The sequence below is a fragment of the Cataglyphis hispanica genome, chromosome 14 (genome assembly GCF_021464435.1).
Source record: "Cataglyphis hispanica isolate Lineage 1 chromosome 14, ULB_Chis1_1.0, whole genome shotgun sequence".
NCBI lineage: Eukaryota > Metazoa > Arthropoda > Insecta > Hymenoptera > Formicidae > Cataglyphis > Cataglyphis hispanica.
Window position 1 is genome coordinate 1142787 of NC_065967.1, and position 27346 is coordinate 1170132.

General features: G+C 43.5%; 2 protein-coding genes across 2 annotated transcripts in view; one reads left to right on the forward strand and one right to left on the reverse strand.

The window, feature by feature from the left end:
• Window positions 1-27346, reverse strand: part of LOC126854359 (DNA N6-methyl adenine demethylase-like) — a 180726-nt gene that overhangs the window by 128052 nt on the left and 25328 nt on the right. The window lies entirely within an intron of this gene.
• LOC126854377 (LIM/homeobox protein Lhx9-like) overlaps window positions 1-27346 on the forward strand; it is a 168542-nt gene that overhangs the window by 18749 nt on the left and 122447 nt on the right. The window lies entirely within an intron of this gene.

Consider the following 27346-nt stretch of genomic DNA (forward strand, 5'->3'; position numbering starts at 1 on the left):
TACATGTGCTCCAATGATCGTCAATCAAATTCAATCGGCAATAAATTAATTTTACACATCGTAGATTGACTCTACTTTTTCTCTGACCTAGAATCTTGTGTAACGTTTTTTCTTTTTTTTTTTTTTTTGTTCAAATAAACTCTACCTTTATTTACTCGCGTTGATGAATAAATGTTAGGGGAGAAGATCTCCTGCTACTTGCAAGCATCTTCATATACTCGCGCGACGCATGAATGCAGCAGCTCGTTCACTAATTATTAATAAACTAATTGCGGCTTCCGTGGGGCACGCCTCTCACGCGTAAATCAAGACGCGATGCGTACGTAGCTCCTTGAAGCTTTACTCGCTCACTCGTTACGTGTCACGTGTGAAATATTTATACGTGCGCGCGAGCACGTCTCGCTCCTGTAAGAGCGTGTAACAACATAATTTCGGCCGCTTATACCGGTTTCGGATCAACGGACGACTATTGCGCGATAATGATGGAAATTAAAAATACTCTCTCGCTAAATTAAAATATATATAAAAAAAAAAAAATGTGTATGTACAAAGGGATAGTAAAAAAACTTTGTTTTTCCATCAACTCCGCATGAGCTTTAACAAAGATGTATAAGTTTTCGATTTACATACATCATTCTGGTAAACGATCGCGCAATCTTTCCTATTCATTAGCTACGATACACGAGCATAAATGAGCAGTCATAATAAGCCGTGCATCTCGTCATTTATCACTCGCTCGATATGTATTGAACGTGCATGTACCTAAACGCAGCGCGATTGCTGTTACATGCATTTACGAATGATTATGCAGCGGCACGGGAATGGTTTCCACTTCCCGAATGCTAAATTATTAATTGAATACGCCGAGAATCTTTGTACCAAGTTGTTAGCGGATTGGTAAAATCATTGTATTAATCTGCTTCGAAGAAACGAGTCATAAATTCCTTACTTTCATCGTATATATAATAATGTCAGGTGAGAACAACGCGATACTTTGTTTCATTATTATAGATTCGATTGATATTTAAAAAAATATATCAATGACGTTTACCGGGTTCTAATAAGCATTGGTCTCCGATTTCGCCGTGAAAAAGTCGAATATAAATGAGATGTCTGGAAGACAGTCGGCGCGAAATTTTTGGCGACGAGAAATAAGGGAACAGAATAGAGTAAAGCGTGGAATAAAAAATGGGAGTCGAGGAGGCACGTCGGCCATTTTTAAAACGTCTCACGAGCCGACCGCGAATAAACCGATCGTAAAGCATACTCGATTCGAGTTTGTCGGTACATAACGCGAGTACTTCCGCGCCGTATGGATACACTTGTACGTGAGCATCGACGAGATGAGAAGGAGAAAAGAGAGGAGCGAGGATCGACGGAGAGAAAAAGGAGGAATTGCCGTGCCCTCCCTTTTTTACGATCGCCAAACACACAGGGGCCCGACACGCTCGCACGTACGCTCTTGCGTATGTTTTAGCGATATAATGTGTACCTTGTTAACGCGCATATCACAAAGCAAAGTAGCGATGACGTCAATTCGCTAAAGACTTCTCGGAAGAGCAGCAGATCGAAATAGATACAGTGGTCATGCAAAACTTTAATTCAACCTAAGCGTCTCTTTAAAAAAAAAAATTTTTATTTCCTTCTGCTTTATGACTAGCCCGTTCAGTTAGAGTTTATCGATTCTCCGATAACTATTACGCACGATGACCATTAGCGAGGATTAGTCCGCCGCTAAGAGTGCTCGCACGTCTGTCAATCGCCAGCACCATTGCCGCCCGCGGCGGAGGCTTTAATGTCTCGGCGCGGTTCTTTTATTAGCGGGGCGACGCTATGAATAAAACTCGCCCCGGAAGAACCGCTGGATATGCGTGGGTGGATGCTAGAGAGACACTTGTCCACGGACGCGCTGGATAACCACGTATCACCGGGGGCAGATGCATTTTTTACGCCACTTCCGGCCAGCTGTATAATTCACTCGATTATTTCGCGAGGTCCTATAGCGCGCGCGCAACCAGTTTCTCTTAGACCAACTTCAATTGTAACGATAGAATAAAAATTAACGTTATTGATAGAGTGCAAATCTCTCTCTCTCTCTCTCTCTCGCTTTATAAATAAAGCTTTCTTTCTTTCTTCTTTCTTTCTCTCTTTTGTTAGGCAAAATAAAATAAATAATATTTTGAAAAATTACGCGTAAATGTATAGGCCCCGACTGATTATAATTATTTATTAATTTCTTCTGTGACGCATTTAAATGTTCCGGTGAGGCACGTAAAAGAAGAAAGCTGCCTTGCCCGTGCGTGGGAGTCGTTTATGAAACCAGAGTTAGTTAGGTTAGGATAAGGCACGTACTCCGTAATTACGTTGGATGTGATAATTATGAGGATGCTGGGCACTTGTCACTCTGTAACGAGTTTTCTTTCATCTGCATAGTCCGCCACCTCGTCGTTCTTTCGCGGCCGGAGACGTAAGCAGTTTGTTCAACAGACTGGAAAAACTGGTGCGCTTTGCTTATCGTTTAAATTAATACCGGCGCGGGCCCCGTTACCCCCCCCCCTCCCCCCTCCATTTTTTTCCTTCCTCATTGTCGCGTGTGCAATAGTTGTCTCATTGCATTGTACAATTAATTGTGAGCGTCTCGAGAATTTTAACGACGAAATTAAACGCCGGAATAATTGTCGCGAATAAAACGGAGAACAGCGTTAACGGTAAAGTTGGGAATAAAAATAAAATCGAGGCGCATGTTCTGCAAAATGTAATGTTTGTCATAATTATTTTCGCGACGTCATATTTAACAACAGTGCCATTGTATATCGTACACATATTGTTCAGTTAAAGTTTAAAATATTTTATTTATGCTCCAAGCTTTTCATAAAAAAATTTCTAATTCGCAGTCAAAAGAAATCCCCCTTTGTGCGAGAGCATTTTGAAGCTGAAAAAGATCTGTCTATTTTTACTAATATTGTTTACTATCAAGTAGGTGGATTTGCGTGCTGCACCCTCTCTTGCGAGATGTATCGTTCCAATACCGCGTTAACGAGTTCTAATGGGAGTTCGGAACGATAATCGTCGCCTCCGAAGCGAGTCAAACTTTTCTTTCTAATTAAGAAACAAATAACCTGCGCTCACGCTTTCGGTCCGTTTTCGGGTCGCAGCTTCGTTAATAAACGCGGTACGCTTATTAAACCAGAAAATTAATGTCCCCCCCGCCCCCCCCCTCCCCTCCTACGCGAAAGAAAATAAGGCGGCATAGAGATATATCGATGCTATCGACTAATTAAAGCATTACTGTTTTCCTTGCCTTCGCGAACAAGAGACTTGTTTAGAATTACGCGTGTAAAACTAGACATTTTTATACTTATAGATACTTTTTATCGCAGCGTATAATAAAAATATTTCTTTAGAAAGGATAATGTATGGAAATTGTCAAACGTACTAATAAATAAATCGCGACATTCGAAACAAAGCTTCCCGGGGTAAAAGATCTTTTTACTTAAAGTTGCCGATTCTCAACGATAATATTATCGCGTTTTATCATCTGTCATACGGGATTTTTGCGTCTGTCCCGTTATCGATCGGCTTGATTTTGTTTGTTGATGGTAACACTTCGTTGATGCAGCGTCGTTGATGGGAGCGCATCAAACTATGATTTGGTATTTAGTCACCATTAGGGACGCATTAGCACTGATTACACGTGCAGGTACCTACAACACACGCTCGCCTAGCGCACACATTAACCCAGATTCGAGTTACAGGTATCTGCGTGTCCTCCTCCTCCTCCGCCTCCTCCTCCACAAATGTTTATCCGCCTATAATCGGGCCGACGTACATCTATGTATTTTGTATGAATACTTTATTTCCCTGGTCGAAAGCGCGCGCGCGCTCTGCCCCGTCGCTCTATCCGAATACACGCTGCTTAATAGCAATTCATCGAGCTCGGCAACACGGTTGTTTGCCCGCATCTTTCCGAGTTTTAATGAAAAGGAAAAAAGAAAAAAAGAAAGAAAAAAAATGTAATCGCGAGATCGGATGATTTGGTGTTGGTATCGCGCGGTGAAAAATTGCGTGCGAAAAAAAGGCTTGCGCTCTCTCACGGCCTCGAATTCGACGGCTCTGGCAATAATCGACGGCAGAGAGAGAGAGTCAGTCGGCCGTTCACGCTGCGGTAATACCAATCAGAAATTAAACCGGCCCTATCAGAGATCGCGCGGCTCTCGGATGTCGCTCTCTTCCTCTCTCCGTGTCTCTCTGTTCTCTTCTGTTGAACGTTGTTGCTCGTAGCAGAGAGAGAGAGAGAGAGAGAGAGAGAGACAAGGCTGCTGGATGCCGTTGTCTGATTCATATAATGAAATGTCTGTAAGATGATGAGCTTGGAGGCCAGTAAGTATAGCGTTGAGTCCTGGTCCGTGACCTCCATCGAGGAGAAACAAAAAGAGAAGGGGCAGGAGGGGAGATGCGGTCGCGTGCGAGATGCATCGCGCTGACTACGCCAGGCTGCATAGCACGGTTTGCCCGGCTCAACTATGAGTCGTATATTCGCGATGATTAATCGTGCATAAAGAGCAAAGTAATAAACATTGTTATTAATTTGCGCGGAAATTACAAATATATATATATATGGATTTGCGGATTATATTATCCCAATTTGAATCTCGATATCATAGCAACCGTAGCAACAGCGTCCAGATTAAAAAGCATCGTGCGAATTCACGGGCACGTTCACCCTTCGAAGAGACAGAAAGAGGGATCGCAAAAGGCACCCCTGTTGGATCCTTCGCAATCGTCGTAAATAAATCGACAGTCGACCTTTAACCCGCTGTCTTTGCCGATAATTTAGCTGTATCTCCCATGATTCGCCGGAGAGCTGACACGAACTCGCGCGGGTGCGTTCTCTCTCTCTCGTTTTCCACCACCCGCGAGGGCGGAAGTCAAAAAATCGTCCCCACAAATCACTGCGCACAATAGCCCCGATTGTGTACGCCACTGCACGACCCCTCCGACCCCTAACTAACTATCCTAGCCCAACGGTCGAGGAAGGGGGTGCGCGCGGCCCGGGGACGGAGGAAATCTATTGCCGGAAGTGAGTATATTCAGCGGCGGTCTGCGGTGCGTGTATGGAAATTCGAGACCGCCTTCCTCGCGAGGGTCCTTTCCGAAACCCGGGCAAATCCGCACGCGACGACAATTTGCCGGGGGAGGAAAAAAATGCACGAGGAGGAGGAGGAGAAAGAGGAAGTAGAAAGAGGATGGGTGGTTACGCTCGACGATCTTACCGGGGTAAGCATGACGTCAGTCTTACAGATACGCGCTTATCGATAAAGCTTCACACCTTCTTATAATTATAATCTTATAATCTTATAATTATAATTTCAATTCAAGCTTTTTTTTTAGCATTACTTTAAAATAAAAAATAAAAAAAAAAAAAGAAAAAATGAGAAGACGCGTATAAATTTTACGAGATGCCTTTGGATTGAAGTTTTATCGAATTATCCAACGTGTATCCAAATTAAGAAAATTTAAAACGCGCGTATCTCGGAAATAAAATTTTCACGCGATACAAAATTAGAAAAATATTTCTCCTAATTACAGTTGTCACTGCAAGTGAGTTTTTGCGTTTTGCGACGACGAGTCGCGGAAAAATCCGCACGCGCATTGCCGCCGAATAAATCCGGCGGCTAACGAGCCATTATACGCAGCATTATGGTAGGATTAACGCGACAACGTGCAAAAATCGGCCGGCAAATACCGATTTTTTTGTTGGCGCAGTGCTAGAATAGGCAAAGCCGACATGTGGTGCGTTAGAACTAACAGCTATGAAATTAGAAGAAAACTGGCTCTCTTCTGCGACGCGACTGCGTTTATGACTTTTGAAACGCATGCGCCCGTTCACTCTGCAACAGAATGTGTCATTTCAATAAACACAATGTAAACGTTTCGCACGACGATCGTAATAACGAGATTTATGAGATAATTGATGAGCGGTAATGGAAAAATGCAAAATTATATCCTGTAAGATTCATCTCGAAGAATGTTAAATATTTCAGAGAGTTATAGTGGTAGTGACTTTCTTTTTTGTTTGATTATAAGCGCTCGCTTGTTATCATCAACCATTCAGGTGGATTAAGACGCTCGCGCCGATTCGCGAAGGCATAATTAACGAAATTCATTATCCCGGCGAAAACTAATTTTGTAACGCGTCCTACGCCGTCGCCGCCGTCCCTTAATCGCGAAAAACCGTGAAATTTAATTAAATTTAGGAACGCGAAAGTGAACGAGGAAGGACGGAAGGGAAAGGACGGTGGTGGTCGATGCTAATAACGTTCTTGTCATGCCATAAAGGTATTAAACCACTGAAATAACGTCCTAGATTATCACGAGGGATCGATCCTTTAGATATTTCAAATATCGCTCCCGTGTCGCGCTACTTTTTCCCACCGCGAAGAAAGTTTCCAAAGTCCCGCATCTGGCGAAATAAGTCGAGCAAATTAATCGCGATAAATGTACAATACGCGCGTATATTTGGCGGTATCTCGCGAAAATTCTTCGACGTTGTGTGTATGCCGCGGCCGCCGGTTGCAAAACATTTATTTAATATCCAGCATCGGCGCTTTAATTATAACGATAATACATACCGAGCGTATTGATTCTACACTGGAGCGTTTAATTAAAAATAACGCGCGCGCGACCGACGTGACTTAGCGAGGATAATTTTTAGTTTTGTGTTGCGCGTAATGAGAAACAGTAACTTTTATATATTATCGGTTGCATGCCTTTCATTCTTAAACGCCGATTAATTAATAGTTTGCGAAAATTAGAATTTATAAAGCGCTTAAAGCATACAAGGTACGTACGCATATTCCGGGAGATAGGATCCTGATATTTACACATTTTATATTGATTTCCATTGATTTTTATTCCATCGAAAATCTGGATTATCTTTTTCGATTAATTTTTTAACGACATCGCGAGAGCATCGTGTGAGAGAGCATCTCTTTCGCAATTTGATCAAGTTTGCAAGGATTGGTTATTAATGAAGATATTTCCATGTATGTATGTATGTATGTAACTTGGCATGGCGACGAGTTGCTGCTCTTTCACACGGGCCGCGGCTTGACGTGCGGTGTAATGTGGGGGAGATGCATGCTGCTCGCCATAAGATCGCACTTGGACGAAGCCGCGTTTGCTAATTAATTAAAGTAATTAAGGCTCGGTCGAGTTATTGCCGGTATCATGATCGCGTTATGTACCGCGTAATGAACGAATATCTGTCCTCGGATAGAGGACCCGATCTTGCGAGCGCAAATTTCCTATATTACGAGAGCAAATGATGACGATGATTGACACAAACGACGCTTCTCGATAGAGAACGCAAACTATTCTTCGACTATTATTAATGATAGAAGCAATTGGAAAATATAAATATCAAAAAATATCGAGACGTCCCTTCTGTTTCAATTTCATTTCTGTTCCGCTAGCAAGAAAAGGGGGAAAAAAAGAATTTAATTCGCATTGTGTAATCGAATTGTAATGAAAGCGAATTAAGGAATTATGTACGGTTCGAGTCTCTCGAGTGATTTGAAATGGCCGTTGTGACTCGCGGGTCCTACAAATAAATTGTGTACATCAGCGAGCGATAACAATATCGGCATCGCACTCGAGGGTACTCGACTTAATCCCCGGGTTTCGCGGGATTTCGCGCTACGACTTTTAATCTCCGCGTCCGCGGCGCAAAAGTCGATGGCGCGGCGCATTTTTTCAAAATATCCCGAGTATTATTATATCCGCTTTTCGACGATTCTCTCTGCCGAGTCGAGTGGGTTTAACGGGGTGCGCGTTCGGCCGGGGAAGCGGAAAACGACTGTATATAGATATATGGCGGCCGGGATGGGAAGGAAAAGAAGTTACGAGTGTACACGTACGCGCCCGGCCGGATGCGCGCGTTCAATATTTGAGAGGATTTAAATTCGGACGTTGGACGTCCGGACGAATTTCAGTTGGATCGTTTAAAGGCGCGCCCGCCGTCAGGCCCTCGTGAATGATTAAGGCGCCTCGTCGCTGGAAAAGGAGCGCGCGCGCGGCGTCTACGAGTGGCCTGGCGAGAGAGACTTTTCCAGAATTGTCTACGTGCAAACGTATTCCGGACGAAATATCGGCGGACGTCGAGCTCTCCGCTCACGAATAAATAGAGAGTTTTCTCCGTGCTCTCGTCTTTTTCCTCTCTCTCTCTCTCTCTCTCTTTCTTTTTTTCCGCAAAGATCCCACGAATTTTTGGACATTAATTCTTTCTATCCTTGTAGTCTCAATTTTTAACGACGACTGTTGAAGAAGCGAAACGACATGTCGCAAACAACGCTCTGCGCCCAATATTAGACAAATTCGAAATGATCATCAATTGTGCCATCGCATTAAATTGTTTAATTACGATTATGATAAGTTTTTTTGGTGAGAGAAACATACCGTTCAGGGATAGGTGGTCCGCATCAGACGCGGCTGCATTTTTCCCTACGTTTCTCTCTCGTTCGCAAATCCCCAAAATCCGCAGCAGGTCGGACAAATATAAATAACGGAATGATAATGAATCAAATCGTACGTGAAAAACCAATAAGTTATTGGCCGACCGGCGCGAATGATTGGCCCGCGGTGTACCTGCATTCCGCTTCCTCCCTCTCTCTCTCTCTCTCTCTTTTGCTACTTTTTCCTTCTCTCCCGATACAGTTTCCACGCAGCATTCGTTCCCTCCAACCTACACCCTTTCCCTCCCTCCCCGCCCCTCCCACCATCCTCGCGCAACTCACGCATTTTTTCTCCCTTTTTCTCTACGCGCGTCGCGTTTCCTCTCGCCGCTGTTTCTCTCCAGCGACACGAGCGCGATCGGACAACACACACAGTGCATATTTTTCAATTAATTTAAATTACAAAACATCGCGGTAACGGTCCTGCATCCCTGCACACGCCTACCTCCCCCTCTCCCCCTTAACCCCGTAACTCCTCCGATACGTGTGCGTGACACGCAGCGCACGTACGTCCGCGTTGGGGTACGTAATCATTTTTATTTTCGTGCGTGTCGCTGGCATTTTTTCAACGCGTCACATACACACCCGCGCGCTCTGCCTCTCTCTCTCTCTCTCTCTCTCTCTCGTTTTGTTTTTGCTCGCTCATTTTTATATTTGTACCCCTGTGTTCTCGCGAATTTTCCTTATCGCAGGTGCACCGTCATCATAAATTCGTGACCCCGCGCGCTTACCTCCCAGCGTTAACGCTTTCGCAACGAACGCGCGATTCGGATTTCGATGGCGATCAGCGCGGGTAAAAAACGATTCGAAAAAGGGGGTCGAATTTGCATGCGGAATAATTAATTCATTGTATGCTCCACGATTCCCGGTCATTAGCTGTTCGATCTTTTCGAACTGACGATCCGACCCGTTCCGTCCTCGCTCCGCCGCTCGTGTATCGCGCGTTATTCGTGTATCGCGATAGACATTCTTTTTTTTTACGGTTTCGTGTTTACGATACATTATTCTTTGCTCGATAAGCTAAACCGTTCTTTTCTCCCTTTACAATTTTTTTTTTCTGCCAAACTAAATTAACAAACATACATTTAAAGATAAATTTTTATTCCTCATAAAAATGTAAAATATGATTTAAAGTCGTAAAATTTATTTAAATAAAGTTCTACTTAGCTATCATGTTTTAAATAATTACAAGTTTTGCTTTCTTTTTCATTGAAAAGCTAATTCTATCTAAAAACTAAGTCGTATCGATCCCCTGAGTCATATCGCATTGGTCAAATAAAAAAATCATTATACTAATAAACAATTAATTTATAAAGTGAGGAAAAAGTTTCGAAAAAGTGGACAATTGTTAATATTCTTTACTCGTAAAATGAGCATTTTCCTCGTCTTCCACGCTTATATGTGCGTATGGGAAAAAGATGCACAGACGTGTATAATGCATCAGTGAACAAAATGATTGGTGTGGTCGAACCGTTTAGCTGAAAACTATGCTTGGATAAACTGGACGATTCGCCGGTTGAGTGAAATCACCGAAATGGTAAAATTCTCTTTCATTGTCGTGTACGTTTTGATTTCATTGATACACATCCGACAAAGAATATAAGAAAAAAAAAAAAAATGAGAGAAATTTTTTAACGCATTAGATACAATTAATGAAATGGATCTCTCTCTCTCTGTATAGATAAAGTAAGGGTATATTATTTAATAAAGTACTCTTTGTACTAATAACGCTCTTTTTATGCTCTTTCTATCCGCTTGGCGCAGCCAAATGTTTCGATTTAATCGATTGTTGGCAATACATTTAATTAGTGAAAAAGATGATAGCGCGAGATTTTTCCTCGAAAAAGAATTCCCTGCACAGGCGGCGTGTCTCCGGGCGTCCCTTTCAAAGTGCCCGGGGTCGGGTCGAGTTCGTCCTCCCAGTCCCCCTCTCAACCCCCATCCGCCCGGCCGTCTCTCTGTTTAATGCAGTCCATTAGAGTGCATTTAGATCGAGGGATAGTTAAAGCGCAGGTACGCCGCCATCGGAAAATTGTATGTTGTATGCCGCGCCGATATAGGCGTGTGTACTTAGAAATGACATTAGTCGCGCGACCGTGTGCCCCTCTTCGTCCTTCCGGTTATATTCCTTCTCCCCTCCCGCAACTTTGCCCAACGTGGATTAACGCAAACGAGCAAATGGACGGATCTTGCCGATGATTAAAAGTTGCGCGGGATTAATATCGCGCGAAACATAGGCGAAGAAATTTTTCTCCTCCAACAATTTGTATCTGCCTGCCTGCGTTTCTATCATCTGCGGATGTGCGTTTAATTCGCGGCCCGCTATTATTAGATGATTGATTTAATCATGTTAGGAATGAAATAATTGTTTCACGCGTTATTAATGTTAATTTGCAAATTAAATGAGAGCAGCTGATTACGGAAATATGTAGCCGACGTAGACAATCCGCATGCGGTACTTGATTTAATTATACATCATTAATTCAGAACATTTGTCATACTTTCGGCTCAAGTTAATTACTCATGCTGTAATATGTAAATGTACTCTGTCGAGGATTAATCATTATACGGTAACTAAATCACGACGTTTCGCAAATAATAAATACCTAAAAGTTCATAAGCCGAGCACGTTCGGCTTATCGTTGCATTATGTTTTTTCATTCAGCGAAGCGGCCGCGCGCATGTTTAATGCATTTAGCAATATTATTATTAACACTGCCGGGGAATAAAAATATTTCAAATATCTCAAATTACTAAGCGTCATATGCGGCGATAAATCGTCGAAGCATAGATTGATGCAAATCGATGAAATGTACAATAAAAATATTATATAAAAAATTGCGGGCGATATTTTATTTTCGATAGCGCAAATTTTTTCAGATGGAGTGAGGAGATTGAAATAGTTATTCGTAATATCGACGCCCGTGGTATCGAACGGATACACCGGGTGTCCCAAACGACTGTTACTATAATAGTAACAGCCAACGCTCAATCTGCCTTCCTTATTCGACCGTTTAATTTTCAACATTAAGTACAGCATGGCGATTACAACTTAAATGATACTATTTCCAAAATACGATCCACTAGAAATTAAAGAAGAAACTAAAAGCTAAACGTCGTGGTTTCTTAGTTCGGGTTAATTTGATTTATTGATTTAAACACGCAACTTTAGAGATATTAAGCAGCTCGTTAATCCACTTTTTACGAGTGCAAGCCGAGGAAAAATCGCAAGCTACCTTCGCTAAAGAGATCCTTCGCGACGTCCTTCGAGCACCCTATATACAAAGGTGAAAATAGCTGTAGAAAACGCGCGAGAGGCCGCCCCCGCCCCCCGGCGCTACTTAACTAAATGAATTCAATATCTCGGAATAAATACATTGATAAATCAGCCACTCCGCTAAAAGCTTACTTTACTTTGGCGAGCGCTCGCGAACGCGAGCAAACAACGTACGCGCCTGCGCGTATACGTACACGCACACTACACATACACAAATATATATACACGTGTATATAGAGGCAGGCAGCAGACATCTCGCTACGAGAGAAAAAGAGGATGAGGAAGGAGGCGGAAGGAAGAGAGGAAAGCGGGTATACTTATAGAAGAGTGGTTTGCTCCGTCTATAAAGAATCTTGTTTGTTTCTGGCCGACGGATATCGAAGAAAAACTATTTGCCTCGGGGATTTAGAGTGTTTCGTGAGCCTCCCCCCCCCCACCCCTTTTCGTTTCACTCCAACGCTATCTTCGCGGGGAGAAGTAATGCACGACGCAAAATAAAACTTCATTCTTGCCGATTGTCCATCCGCTACCGCGGACCAATTCGAAGGATGGGCACGGAATGGAGGGATCGATCCGTCTGACCGCGTGAGCCACATTTAAATCAGCGCCGGAACGAGAGCGGCAAACCGAAGGGCTTTAAGTCTAAATAAAATAAAGAGGCCGATGCAGGGACCGTTTCTTAATCTCTCGAAAAATTTGCGCGCTTCACGCAACAATCCCATTGTTATAAAGTCGATTTTTAATTTCGTAAAAACGTTAAAAAAGGAAAAAAAAAAAAAACTTCAGCAATGTATTCGAAAAGATCAGCGGCGAGATATAACGCGAAGAGTGGCGAGCTCCTTGAATACTTTTCTCGCTCTCTCCGCATAAACAGCTTGACTCGTTTCGCGTCATAATCCGAGCAAGCGGAAACCGGCGAGGAGGATGAGAAAGCCGCGCACGGTAGAAGAAAAGAGGACCGGCACAGGTTAGCCTGATTAAAGAAAAATCCGCAACTTGTTGAACGTCTTAAATATTCATCCACCCATTCAATGTAGCATCTACTTAATAACCGGTGTTGCCAACATCCCTCCGAGCAACCGTCCCTTACCACCGCCGCGCGCTTCTTCTCACCCTTTCCCTCTCTCTCTCTCTCTCCCCCCTCCTATCTCCTACCATCTTTCCTCCTTCCCTTTCCCTCCCCCCCTCCCGCTGTTTCTTGCGATCCATCGTTCTCGGCAGGCCGCGACGGGGCAAATGAAATCCGCTAAAACGTTTTCTTAGCGGTATCGCCTGGGCTAAAAGCTAAAAGCGCTTTTAAATTCCGCCAACTCTCCCCTCGGCGCAGCCGTCGGCAAGCCGAGGAGACGTTAGGCTGCTAACTGAGCGCGCTGTTTGCACGGCGACACGTTCCAACTTCTTCCATAGGCGGCTCCTTGTTTGTTCGATACCCGCGCGCGTCCACAGATTTTTACAGTGTAGCTTTTTTTTGGCTCTCGGAGCAAAAAAAAAAAAAAGAAAAAAAAAGAAGAAAAAAAATGGTTAATCAGAAGAATAGAAATTTCAAAATTTTTTCGCCAACTTTATTATAGCAAATAAATGATCGAGTTATTCTTGTAGTTGGAGAAGCATTTTCAAAAGTATTCTTGAAATTTTATTCAAATAAAATGTGCATGTATGACTTCATCCTGCCATCGACATTCGGATATATGAAAGAATTTCGAAATTTCTCGCAATTTGTAAAATTCAGCAGACTCATCGGCTGCTTTATCAAGATCGCAGTGGGTCAGCTATCCCAGTCGCAGGCAATCGAGAGAGTTGAAAGCCAGACGTTGCCGCGAGTGGTGTTTGAAAAGCGCCGGGACCATGGAGCCCATAGAATCGTATCAGTTCCCGCGTTCCCGAAACAAGTTTCTTCCTACGGCCGCACGATCGCGCGTCAAAATCGAACGTCATGTTCGAATCAAAGATAAAGGTCAGAAATCGAAGAAGATCAGAGATCCGATCAGGCGCAATCAGGATAAGAACAGAGTCGGTCATCAGAAGTGAGCCAGAGCAGCGGTCTCAGCTCATAATCGGGAGACTCTTAGCGTAATTAAACGTAAACACATTCGAGGCGTCACGCTAATCTGAATGCTTATCGAGGTCCGCCGGTGTTGCCTCAGGGCCGTGTCTACCTGGCGCGCGCGCGCTCATCCTTGGAAATGGAGGGTCCCCGACCGACCCAGGGCCTAAACCTTTGTGTTCAAGCGAAAATTCAACGACGTAACTACGTCCTAGTAGTTACCGTTGTTATGTCACGATTATTCCTGTTACGTTAACGTAATTGACTTTATTCTAGCGTACTCAAAGAATCCCTTCCGAATATTCATAACGTAATAATAGATTTAGATGTGCGCACACCCAACGAGAAATGAAAAGAATTAAATGACAACAATTACAAGACACGTCAGAGAGAATTTAAGACGCCGAGCAAACTTTTTTTTAATAGTGCGTTTCACTTTGACGCGAATTAATTGGCTATCTCTTCCGAGACTTAAGTAGCTTTTTATTTTCATCACATGTCGGCTAAATTATGCGACATTATCGTGCGATATCGCGGATGATACCACGATGGGACGAGTGGGCGCTGGGAAGGAGGAGAGGAGGGGGAGGGAGAAGGGGGAAGCTGCATTACGATCGAGTAGGGCGTTCGAGGGAAACAGGTGTTTCGTTTAAATGCGTTGTAAATATCCGTCGGCGTGAACGTTCGCGATAATTCGATGCCTGCGTGGCATAAGGCGAATGAAAGAGATGTGTGCGTGAATAAAAAATGACCACTCTCCCGTGCATTTTATAGTTTCGAAAGCTATACCTCTCCCGCTTGGAATTTTCGAATCGTCTAATTTTCCTTTTTATGCGCCAATTTATTTTCATTCACAGTTGCAGCTGCTCGTCTAATAAAGTCGAATCTTTACACCGTATTAAATTACCCTCAAGAGTATTGAACAATAATTAATAGGGAACGAAATTTCTTTCGATAAAGTATTTTTTTTTTTTCCCTCGTTGGACAGGAGTGGGCTAATATAGATCACATCAGCTAAATATAGATAATCGCTCTCGATTGGCCGGTCAAGCGGAGGTCAAGTAACCACCGATCGGGATCTTAAAAGCGCTTAAAACCCATGGTCTCACCTGCCTGATCCCTGCATAATGAAAAGCATCCATTAACCAAACCATTTAGGCTGCGCTATCGACAAAAAACGGCGAGAAAAGAGTTGTTAACTCAAATTGTTGTTCAAAATATAAAAAAAAACTATGGATGACTATTATTTTTATTAACTTAAGATTAATCGTGTGAAGATGAGAAACGGTGAATGAAATCGTTCGACACGGATGAGAACGGAGATTATTGCCGTTGAGCTGCGAAAAAGTGTAGGCTTAACGCGCTGCGACCGAATAATTTGCTCTGCATTAAGGAAATTGCTAATTGCGTATTGCCGAGTTAAACAAGGCTTAAACCTCTTCACGTCTCCTCGTTGACGAGAGACGACGAGGCAAACACTATGAAGCATACAGGTTGGAAGCTCGGCTAGGGAGGGCTAGGTTTACTGCTAATTGCTGTTGTATTACAACGACCAGTCAAAGGCAGCCCTCGACTTGCCCCCTTCCCCCTTGCCCCCTCCACCTCCTTGTCTACTTCCCATCCGCCGCCTCCACCCCCTTTCCGAGTTCCAGTAGTTGCCTGCCATTATATTCAAAACTCTAACCGGATATATACATCCACGCAGCCGCAAAGTTGAATCGAGTCGATTTCGCTTCTGCGAAAGTAATCCGCGAAAAAAGCGAGAATGCGACGTTTGCGCGGAGAGAGTTAGCTTATGACGTCGGAATATGGAATCGCGATCGCGTTAATCGGGACTTGAAGGACTTTCGCCTGAGGCAAAAGGTTTTTCCTCATAAGGTAAGACAAGTCTCGTTAGTGTCATCAACGAAACAGCAGCGAAACTGCGAAACGATATTAGGCTGGTACTGTTACCTAAAGATTGTTGATGAAAATAATAATTCGTTAATGTAATAAAACATGAAATCATCTAATCGGCCGTCCAATTTAATTACATCACTTAGTGGAACCAGCGATAATTGAGTTGCTGGAAAGAAGCTCTCGTTGAATCGGGAGACATAGACAACCACCACCTACTGTTTACGCGCATCCCTCAAATTGGATCGCGAATTCGACCATGCAGGTAGTCGCGGCAGACTCCGACAAAGACTCGTCCTTAGACGATCGCAATTAATTCGCGACTGGATGGGGGTCGAGGAGGGAGTTTGAGCAGGAGATGGTGGCGGGAGAGGGGGGTTAATGGATTTCCACGCCACCATCCGTACGGCCGTTCCCTGGAAGCTCGTCAGAGGTTCCATAATGCAGCACTGTGTGCAATTTTAAGCAACCCTTTATCCTAGCAGCCTCTTCCCCTCCCCCAACCCCCAACGCTCCACACGTATAAGACTCCGGTCCAATTACCTCCTTGCTACGCCGGCTGCTGCTGTTGGGAAGGGGTTGCATGATAGTTAATTACACCCCCTTTGCAACCCCCGCGCCACCACCACCAGCATTACCACCACCATCGCCGTGGCGTCTCCTCCTCCGCTCCGCTACGTTCCTTCCATCTTCTCTTCCTCCACCCTTCCATTTCCACCCCCTCTTCCATACCTCGTCTCCCCCGTGCGCGAGTCTCCAACCCTCTTTCGTCTCCTCTGCCTCCTCGTCCTCCCCTCCCCTCCCCTCCCCTCCCCTCCACCACCCCTCTCGCCCGCGATCTCATCCTCATCCTCATTCTCCTTCTTCCTCTCTTGCCGCCACTGCTAATTACTATTTTTAAAACATTAAAAGTAAAGTTTGTTTAATGAGTGGGAGTTAATTATGAAGCTACCGGGAGAGGCCGGAGGTAATTGGAGCGAACGACAAACAAAGGCTCGTACCTACGGCCACGGACTACAGCTATACTCAGCCAGGGTAGGTAGGCAGGCAGGCAGGCAGGCAGGCAGGCAGGCAGGCAGGCGGCCCACCCACCCACCCACCCACCCACCTACTACCTACTTTATTCTCGCGGAGAATTTCTGATCCATTCGCCATCGTTAATCCCGACCACTCGTCCTCGTCCGCTGCGCGCGGGGCTCTTTCATTCGTCCTGCCAATTACGAGAGCTCGAGGCGAATGTCGAACCGGTTAAATTGCGAGGCTGCTCCGCAGCCCAAGGCGAGGGCTGCACGCGAGAGCGTGTCCTCGTGTGCGGACTGCGAGACTGCGAGACGCAACCCCGCGTATCCGCCGATCCCGAACCCATTCCATTCCTCTTCCTGTTTCCCCGTTCCCCTCCCTACGGCCTCCTGACCGCATTACGCCAAGGAGAAAGAGAGAAATCGGATTCCCTCCTCACATTTTTCACGTCCTTCTATAACCCGCCAATCTATCTGTGTCTTTTTTCCGCAACTTTCTAATTATTAACGCGCGATTCATTAATCGAACTTTCCTAACGCCGGCAATTCGACGAAATTGAATTGCAGCGACGAGCAAAGTGTAATACCTGCCTGATATATTCGAATTGAAGAGTTAAATAAATAGAGTTTAATACACATATTTTGCAAATAAAATGCAATTTTAGTCCGCGCGCGTATCGCTGATTTATCTTAGAATTATTATAAATAGATTACAGGGAAGAACAGACTGAAAAATCTGATTCTCAGTATTTCTGTGACGAACCGAAATAATGAACAATTAATAATACCATCCAGTATATGATTTTCTCACATGTTTTCCTATTCGTTATCCGCGAATATATGGCCATTTCCATATGGCCGCTATGGTTAAAAAATAACGCCGACCATCATTACATTAGCGTATATTAGGCGGGTCTCGGCGAAACTTACAAGCCAATAAGTTTTTTTTTAAGCTATCACGTTTCCATGCCATTTACCATGTGGGCGAGTAGAGAGGTATCTCCGACGAAATCAAATAACGTGCGGGCGTGCACGCGAGGTGAGTTTGAGTTTTACGGTTATTAATTAACCGATACCAGATTTCTGCATTAGCGCTCCGTCCCCGCTAATGCATGGAATACAAGTACCGGGATAATGTGTGTCCTTTCCGCGGCGGATAGATACGCCCGATACGAAGATACATCCGCGTATCAACAAAGAGCTGACGCGCGCGCACGCAGTGCGGCGTATTACTTCCACGCATATTATCTTTCATTACACAGTCTGAAATACGCTCTCACCTCGTAACTTCTCCTTTTAAGAGACCCGGTGTCGTCTCTAAAAACACAAGTATAGAATGTCCCCGGATTTTATTCCTCCAAACGGGAATATTATTCGATTCGTCGTTGTCTTATTCATATCGATAATATGGTAATAGACAAAAAAAAAAAGCAATACGCGGATAAAAGGTGCGGAAAAGTGTGGAAGCGTCGTTAAAGATCGCGTCGTCATAAATCCCATACGCTCCGTTAGTAAGACGTTTCTCACGCTGTTGATCTAGCTAAGATCAAAAGAAAAAGGGACAGCTACGTGTCGTCGCGGCGATGTAAATAGAAACCTCTTTAGGGGCATAACTCGACGCACGCCGTCTGTGAAAGACGTATGGGCATCGGACGTCGGAGGGGCGTCGCCGGAGCGTGCGTTCGGTGTCTCCGTAACCGGCTCTGACGGATAGCGCCGGAAATAGCGAAAGGGATAGGCACGACGGGGCCGCCATCGTGGGACGGCTGCTGCGGTGGCGAGAGTGTGAAGCAACAGTCGAGCTCTCGCATCGTCTGGGAATCTCGTTCTGTCCTCTATATATCTTTCTCCTTTTCTCTCTACACTCGGCAGCCATAATGCGGTCATTAACATTACATTTTCATCATCATCGATATTAAAATCATTGAATAAATTTCCACAAAAAAGTCTATATTGCATAATTTCAAATCTGCAGAATTTTAATACAAGTCTGGGGAGACGCAAACAGACTATTACAGAGATTTATTTAAAAAGGGGGGAAAAAAGTTAGCAGCTATAAAGTGCCGGAAAATCGAGAAGGATAGAGAGAAGCAAAGTCTCTATTCGGTTATTTACTAAACACGGTGACACGAAACAGGCGCGTCGATATTCTATACATCGTCTTCCTTTGCCCAACATCGCGAATGGCGTATTTGGAACTATCGAACTTTAAAATCAACGTCCCTCGCCGCGAGTGTTTCGCGGCAACTTATATTCTTATCTGGTAAAGCTAAATACTAATTAGATATATATATATATATATATATATATATATATATATCATAATATAATAAAATAATTAATAAATAATATCTATACAATAAAAAAAAAAATAAATAAAGGTTACAATATCTCAAATTTAGGATTTATTTTGCATTTAAATCTGTGGATGCTGTTAAGATCAAACACAAATATTATTAAAATACCTCGGTTGGAGAAAAATGCTTTTCAGGGAAGCGGAAACGTAATACGCTTGCTAAATACAATTGATCTATCATCGGGAAAAAACCAGAGAGGATTTTGCGGAATAGCAATTTCCAAACCTGCCAAGACACGCAACACAACTAAACGTTACCAATCTGGCGAAATCATTTATCACTAGCATGTCCGAGGCATTATACGGTATGTGCAAAACCATCGGACGAGGAGGAAGAGGCAAGAGGCGAACGAACGGACATTGGGTTGTGTGATGGACACTCAATTACTTTATGTGCCGGCAGCTAAAAATAACTGCATATATCGCGCCGACATTGCGCGATGTATCCACTTCTCTCGAAAAGAGCAAACGTGTCTAAACCAGCCATAAACCAGTTTGCTATTCAACAATTTCGCCCATGACATGATTTTTAATATAATTCAATCATTTCCTCAATTAATCTAAATTAAGTCATTCTTCTATGCAAAATCGAACATCATTCTCATAAACATCGTAATGATCCCGTAATCTTTTTCTTTCTTTTTTTTTTTCCATCTCTTGTGTCTATTGCAAAATAAATCATTCGATTGACAGTGCTAGTGCGTGGTCAACAAGACAGCGGTCGGAGACAAGAAACGGAACGCGGAGCGATGAAAATATTGAACCAATGCGCGGCTGACTAATAACGAGGAAATAAATATCGCATTTTTCCGCGAGCGTGTGTGACGTGAAAATCGCGCAACGTGTGATTTCCATGGAAACAGAATCGCCGCGGTGCAACACGGCGACGCTTATTTTACGAGTCTGTTTTTCGTCTATGCTAATATACGACTATGACGATCGTAATCGTTTCCATCCCTACGGCCCGCCCCCTCGACTCGATATTATCCTCTGGGCTTCTAGATACTTTAGAGTTTTCGCGAGCGTTTCAAAAGTAAGTTTCCAAGGATTTAACGAGTTCGCCGTGAGCATGCCGACGCCACTCTTATATTGTCTTCCGACTGTAAAAAAAAAAAATAACACCGTTGTTCTAGAATCATTTACGCGTAATAATTTCTTAAAAGTTTCTAAATCATTCCTTGAAATTTTCATCCAACGATTCATTCGACTCTCTCATGAATAATATTCGATTATCGATTAAAAAGCGCACGAATTGCTCCGCGTTTCCTACTTATTGTTAGCGGGGACTCACTCGTGGCAGCATCCGCTCTCTCCAGTTGAATTCTCTTCTCGCTACATCTTTCTAATTGTGAGCCGTAAGACGAGAGGGGAGGAAAATCTCGGCACGGCGCCTTTTTAATTACACAAATTTACACGGAGCCACCCCCGAACGAAGAACCATCAGAATTCTGCGAACAAGGAAAGGCCTTGGTGGAAAAGCAGTAGTGGCACGCGAACCTCGCCCTTCCACTCCTCCCTCCCTCCCTCCCTCCCCCGCGCCCTGTCTGTCGAGCGCCGCAATTTGCCTGTTTTCCTCGCGCCGTTGCAACCTCCCCCTCGTACAAAGTGCTCGCTGACTCTTATTTCACGGATGCAATATAACCGCGAACATAATCTCGAGATAGCGAGAATAATTCCTGCAACGGGGTTAATCAAAGCGTATATGCACGCGCATATGTACGTAGGGAGTGTTTCGAAACATCCCGTATATATATATATATATATATATTAGCATTCAACTATAGTCTCTGAAGGAAAAAATAACTCGTAATATATAGCATACGAATAAATTGTGTTAATTAATTTTTACACCGCGCCGCGTCCGACGCGATAAATCAAAGTTAATGAATTCCGAAGAAAAAGATATATGCACGGTGCGGTAAAAAATGGTGCATCATTTTCGCGTCATTTCGTAGCGAAAGAAAGGTAGCGGGGGGGGGAGGGGGGGGACACGCAAAAGGGGGCGCCGCGTAGAACATCGTACGCGACATAAGGGCCGCGTCCCCTTGACGCCCCTTCCTCGGGGCATTGTTGTATCCCAGGGGTCGTTATTCAGAGGAATCGGCTCGATTTGAGAGCCGCGGCGATGCAGCTGGCATTTAGCAGGCATTCAATTAAATATTGATCCAGCTCCGTTTAGCGCCAGTAAACAATTATGCACGCTAATTAATGCCCCGGCGTTGTCGGCGCAATCGAACAGAATCGTCCTCGAATGCGCCGCATCGGCTCGCCGTGGATCATCGATCTCGCCGGATATATGTTCTTCTCTACGATCGAATGCGCCGCTCGATCCTAATTAAAACAGGAGCATGCGATTGCGAGAAACCGAGGAATGCCAGTTAAATGAACGATGAATGAAATATGAATAACGAAATAAGAATTGCTCAAGTATAGAGGAACGCAGAAGTAACTTACAAAAACATTACAAACAAGATTGCTCTAAGAATAAATAAATAATTATTTAAATTATTCTCTACTGTTCTTTTCTTTTTTGTATCAAGAGACTTATACTTGAAACAGTCAACGGACCATCCAGACTTTTGTCGGGCCTTGAGCCCGAGCTTGTTGTAAACAACGATATCGGTTAAATCAACCTTTAATTCGCAAAAAAAATGAGCGGCTTTTTCAGCGTCCCTTTAAATCGTTAATACATTGTCAAAAGAGATGTATAAATTAAGATGACAAATACATGGTAACAGGCTGCAACTCTGACTGAAAGCGGCGGTGGCTTGCCACGCACCACTAGACCACACGTAGAAACGCGAGCGCGCGTAACAACCGGCTTCCTTCGACAATTTTGTCTGCAAGGATACTAATTTCGTAACGTCTTCGTCTAATCATCCTAAAGGTTTCGCAGTGTGCGTGTCCCGTCAGCGCACAATGAGCGTGACGAGCGGAAGATGCGGAAGGAGAAGGGATACGCAACTAGCGAGAGAGCCCGGTATAATTAAAACAGCGCCGAGGAGAGAGTCTACGAGAGGAGACAGACACCGTGCTGATTTCATTAAACGTCTTACCTCGGTGCTTTCTGTTTAGTTCGGGACCTTTCGGGGGGCTTTCATCTCGTTTGCCTGCGTCGAAGGGAAAAAGTCTGGGAAAAGGTAGAGGAAGACGCGTGTATCCACACACGAATATTCGAGAGCCTAACGTTTATCTCTTTACAAAACTAGAATTCGTCGTATCGATTTTCAATCGGCAATTGGAGTAAACAAGACATGAAATTTGTTCGCGAAGGAAGATTCGATACGCGGCGCGAGTGTGTTGTGCACCATGATAAAATGTAATCTTTTTACAAAAGCTATCGTACATGAGTTTTGTACAACGAATATGCAGATATATGAATGGTAAAATTATTTTGCAACTCTCAATTATTGATATTTGTTTGTCACGATTATTCAATTACAGTATGTGTCTATAAAATCATTAACCGGCAGATGCGCACCATTTACGATCACGAGACGCGTTCAATTATAGGTTGTCAATCGCAGGGCGCTACGGCCCCAATCTACAGCCCTTCGCATATACGAGATGACACGGTCTGTTTACAGATTCTGATAATCCGCCGGGCGATCCCGGCGATAAATTTCGCCGTCTCATAAAAGCCCAGCGAGGACCACGACGCGCCTCCGCTAAACTTCTCCCACTTGCTTATATCTTACGAGCGCGTATTTAGCAAATAATTTTTTTTTTTTCTCTTTTTACATCTGAATAGCTCGCATTGAGAAAGAAATCATTTAAATCAGTCATAAGAGGATTATCGCGCATAAAGGTCTTCGTACGCGTACGAAGATGCGGGCAAAGGAGAGACGCATGTCTGTTGGCTCGCGAAATTTCGCGGCAAACAGCTGACATTAACAAGCCGGCCCTTAATGAATTTCTCAGCGGGTGCCCTTCGAAAATTCCCATCATGGGGACCTTTGAACTCTGCAGTAGTTCTCATCGACGCTCTGATTTACGCGCCGCGATCTCCGATCTTCTTTCGAATGCCGAACGACGGGAGGAATAACAACCCTTTCTCCCCTTCCTCTCTCCTCTCCTCTCCTTCCTCTCCAAAGTCCTCCCTTTATTCGCCCGCCCGAGGCATAAATAATCCGAGCAAATTTATAATGACAATTACCATAAAAATTGTCACACAATAAAATATTCGGAGAAATTTACGATCGGCCAAGTCTGGAGGAGGATTTTCTGAGCCTCGGAGAGGGAGGCCATGCAATTCTCTTCGCCCTTCTGCGCCATCCCTGCGCCACCCCGTCCTCATCTCCGCACGTGAGCGCAGAACTTTACAGCCAATTATTTTATACGCCGCTTTATTGTGGCCCATATCTTGTCTTCCAAAAGTTCCACGAAGGCTCCACGCGATTGCGATCTACGAATCGAACGCGGCCAATAACTCGATTATTTCACGCTCCGAAAATTCGAGTATTTCACACGAGCCAATTTTATATATTAAATCGTAAAATATCGTAACCTACTTAAGTTAATATATTAATATAGATGTAAAAGAAGGCAATAATCTATTATTAAAATTATCTTTACAAAAGTAATTTTAATAATTACTATTGTAATATTCAATCATTTAATTTAATTTACGACTGAGAAATTATATTAAAGCCCAGTGCTTTGCGTATATGAAATTAAATATACGCTATTTCCACAACTACATATCTCTCTCTCCACTGTATATTTACACAGAATACTTTATTGTAACGCTGGCCATTAATTACTTAGCCAAAGGAGTGCGGTGCTGTACGGCAGCCTTCGTTAACGTTAAATACGTCCCTGGCGCGTTAGTGTAAATCAAGCAGTGGTAGTCTTGCGCCCTCTCTTTCTCTCCGTAGATCCGAGGTAAACGCGAGGGCGGGGTAAAGAGTGCAAAGGGGCAGCTAAATGATCTCATTAGCACATTCCTGGCTGGCCGCCTCTTCCATGTGTCAACCGAACTCAGCTTACCCTACGAAAACTGTTCGGGACGACTTAACTGTCGCGTAAATAATCTTCTGCTCGGATGCCGGCCCTAACGAACGCTGAATGTTTAACCAAGACGCTTCAATACGATGCCTCCAATCGATTTTTTCATTGCCTTCTCCTCAAAGCTAGCTTTCGTCAAAAATTCCATCTCTAGTTGATTAGCTATCTAATATAGCTTTATTTCTTCTTCTCGACGTTTATAAAATTTATACAATTGTATGAAAATAATAAATCTTGTTGCATTTATTTTATTAAATAGTTTAATATATATGTGTAAAAAAAAAAAAAGAAGTAACCGCCATGTTTCTTGTCATATCATATTTTACAAATTGATTTCAAAATGCTATAAAAACAGATATATGTGTAAAAATTTCGAATAAGATACTCGATGGCATAATCTCGCGGTTAGTCGTTTTTTATAAATTTGATATAGACATCGTCTTTATAAAATAAAATTTGATTACCCACTTTCGAAATCTTTAAAAATCCTATAGTTGTGCGTAAATTGGAACAAGTCGACCGATAGGATAAATTCCGGAAATGGAATTGCTAGAGAGAACTTTTGGAATAATGCGTAGACACCTGTTCGGAGATACGTGAATATATGAACGAACAACATTCGCATTTCGCACCGATGCGAAAGATTTTAAGGGTGGGCAGTGTGCAGGCAACCAAAATAAGTATGACCGTCCGTTTTGTGCGACGATCTCTGATTTTTATAAATTTCGATTTTCACAGAGTTTCCGTTTATATTTTATTATACTTTTTTTTTTTACGCACAACGTCATATAAAAACCGATTTAAATTTCTAATCAACAAACAAAATGCATTTTCACGAGAGGTGCATCGGCAGGCAGTATTTTTGCAGAACCAATGTCTGTAATGGTTTTGCCGCGCGTCTTCCCGTCCTTCGTTTTCTTCAAGCGCTCTTCACGAACCGCCTTACACTCTCTCATTCTCTCTCGTTCTGTCTAAATAAGTCCGCACACGTACGCGAGAAACATTCAGCGTTCTATAGCGCGGCGGCGCTAGGCGGATTTAATCCTAGCAAATTAATTCCATTTTCTCGGAGCATCGCGCATTCTCTGTGTTTCGTCCTTCATCAGCTCGGCTATGTGCAGCCAGCCCTTTCCCTCTCCCTCCGGATCTCCTCGCCGCGGCACCCGAGTCCTACGACTCCGGTGCCTTGCCGAACCACCACCCCCTCCGCAACCTCTTCTCGTCGAAAAGCTATACTCGAGCCGGTCTACAAGGAATTGTTAATTGCTCGTGCAGCGCCAATTTGCATAAATCAATTTTAAATCAACTCTCCGGCCTGCGAAGAGTGCGCGCGCGCGCGCGCGCGCGGCGTTTCGCAGCCTGGTGGAAACGCACAGGGTATGCACAGGTGCCCGACGCGACGCGACGCGACCCTACGTCACGTATACCGTTCCTATGACGGTTACACACAGGGTGTCTCGAACGGTACGCGTTGCAAAGCGTCGACGTATGCGTGCGCCGCGCGGGAGAGCGTGCCGACTCATCGGCTGCGTGCGTGCGTGCTCGAGTTTGCACGCTGGCTGGAACAAAGTACAACCCCCGCCGATGTGTGTGCGGTCGTCGATCGAACCGAGCACGGCCACGCGAAGGGCGAAAAAGTTTCCGCGGAGTGACAACGGCGTGTATCGCGTGACCGAGGGACGACGAGGAGCGCCGGCGAAAGAAGGGACGCGTGGAATTTCAATGGCGCATAAAAATGAGATGTTTAGATGAAAACGAGAAGATAAGCGGACACGGGAGAACGCGGACGGCGGCTATTTAAATTGTAATTTTCAATGCGAGTTCTATGCGAGAGATCGCGTGTCCGTAATGTATGCGCATCCCAAGACGTTCCACGTTTACACAGCGCTCTCTGTATATATCGTGCACTTCATGCTAGAGTGTCGCCGAGCCGAAAAACTTGGCAGTCCTTACGTAACCTTCATCGAAATTGCTACACGCTATTTCGTTCGATTAATAGCTGGAACGCGATTCTTTTTTCCCATTGCAAGCACGATATAATATTAAAAAATAATTTACTTGCATCCGCAATTTAAATGCCACATGTTGTAAATAAATTAAAGATATGTAAAAATATACAAAAACCTTCAATTCAATCATTTCTTCAAGCAAGGCAAAACCAGATGATGCGAATTTTCTTTTATAACGACGTATACTTGACTTTGCGCTACAATACGACACGCGCGTTTGTAACGCGCGGAATTGAGTTTTCGATCGGATTATTGAGAGTTTTAGTAGGCTTGAAACATGCAAAGCAGAAGACGGTAAAATACTAAACCCAGCAGACCATTACTCGGAAGAGCGGCTTGTTTAAAGAAACATACCTGGTAGAACGATGCCCTTGGGTATACGCGAGAGGGGCTGATCGCTCGTGTCACCCGCGATTATGGCGTCCCAAGACTCACTGCGGTACGTCACGCAGAATGCATGAATCTAAAAAAATTATTTGAGAGTCGAACGTGTCCCGCTTCTATAGAATATAACGTTTGACTAATTTAAAAATCTTGAAATGGCAATCGCCTAATATAATATACATTATAATAAAACGAACGTGTGTTAAAAAGTGTGTGAAAAAAAGTAGTATACATATGGGCACATGGGTCTTTTATAAAAAAAAAAAAAATACATTTACAGGAATATAAAATGACAACGTAATAATGATGTGGCGATCATTCGGAAATAGCATGGAAGTGACGTAGTGATAATTTAGAAATACCACAGGGCGATATGTATGTAAATGATGTATAGTGAGAATGACATGACTATTCCTCTGAAATAGCTTACGAGAGTTAACATAGGGATGATATGGAAATTCGATACAAAAATATCATCACACATACATACACGCGCTAACATACACTTGCTATATATTATTTAGAAAAACATTGCGACCTCTAGAACGATGGATAGATTCGGAGTTTTTTTTCTAAAGTTAAAATTTTTACTTATTATATTAATTATGACTTTTTTTTTACTAATAAAGATAATATAAAATAATTATAGTTTTTAGTATCTGGAATATTGGTTGAAAAAAAAAAAAAAAAAAATATGCTACGTCATGTTCATTTTGAAAATCACAAATAGATATAATTTCTCGAAAGTATCATATCGTTTAGTCATAGAAATATATAATGTCGTTCCAAGTGAATGACATCTTCATTAGAATATGATCCAAATTTATGTGTTAATAATTGA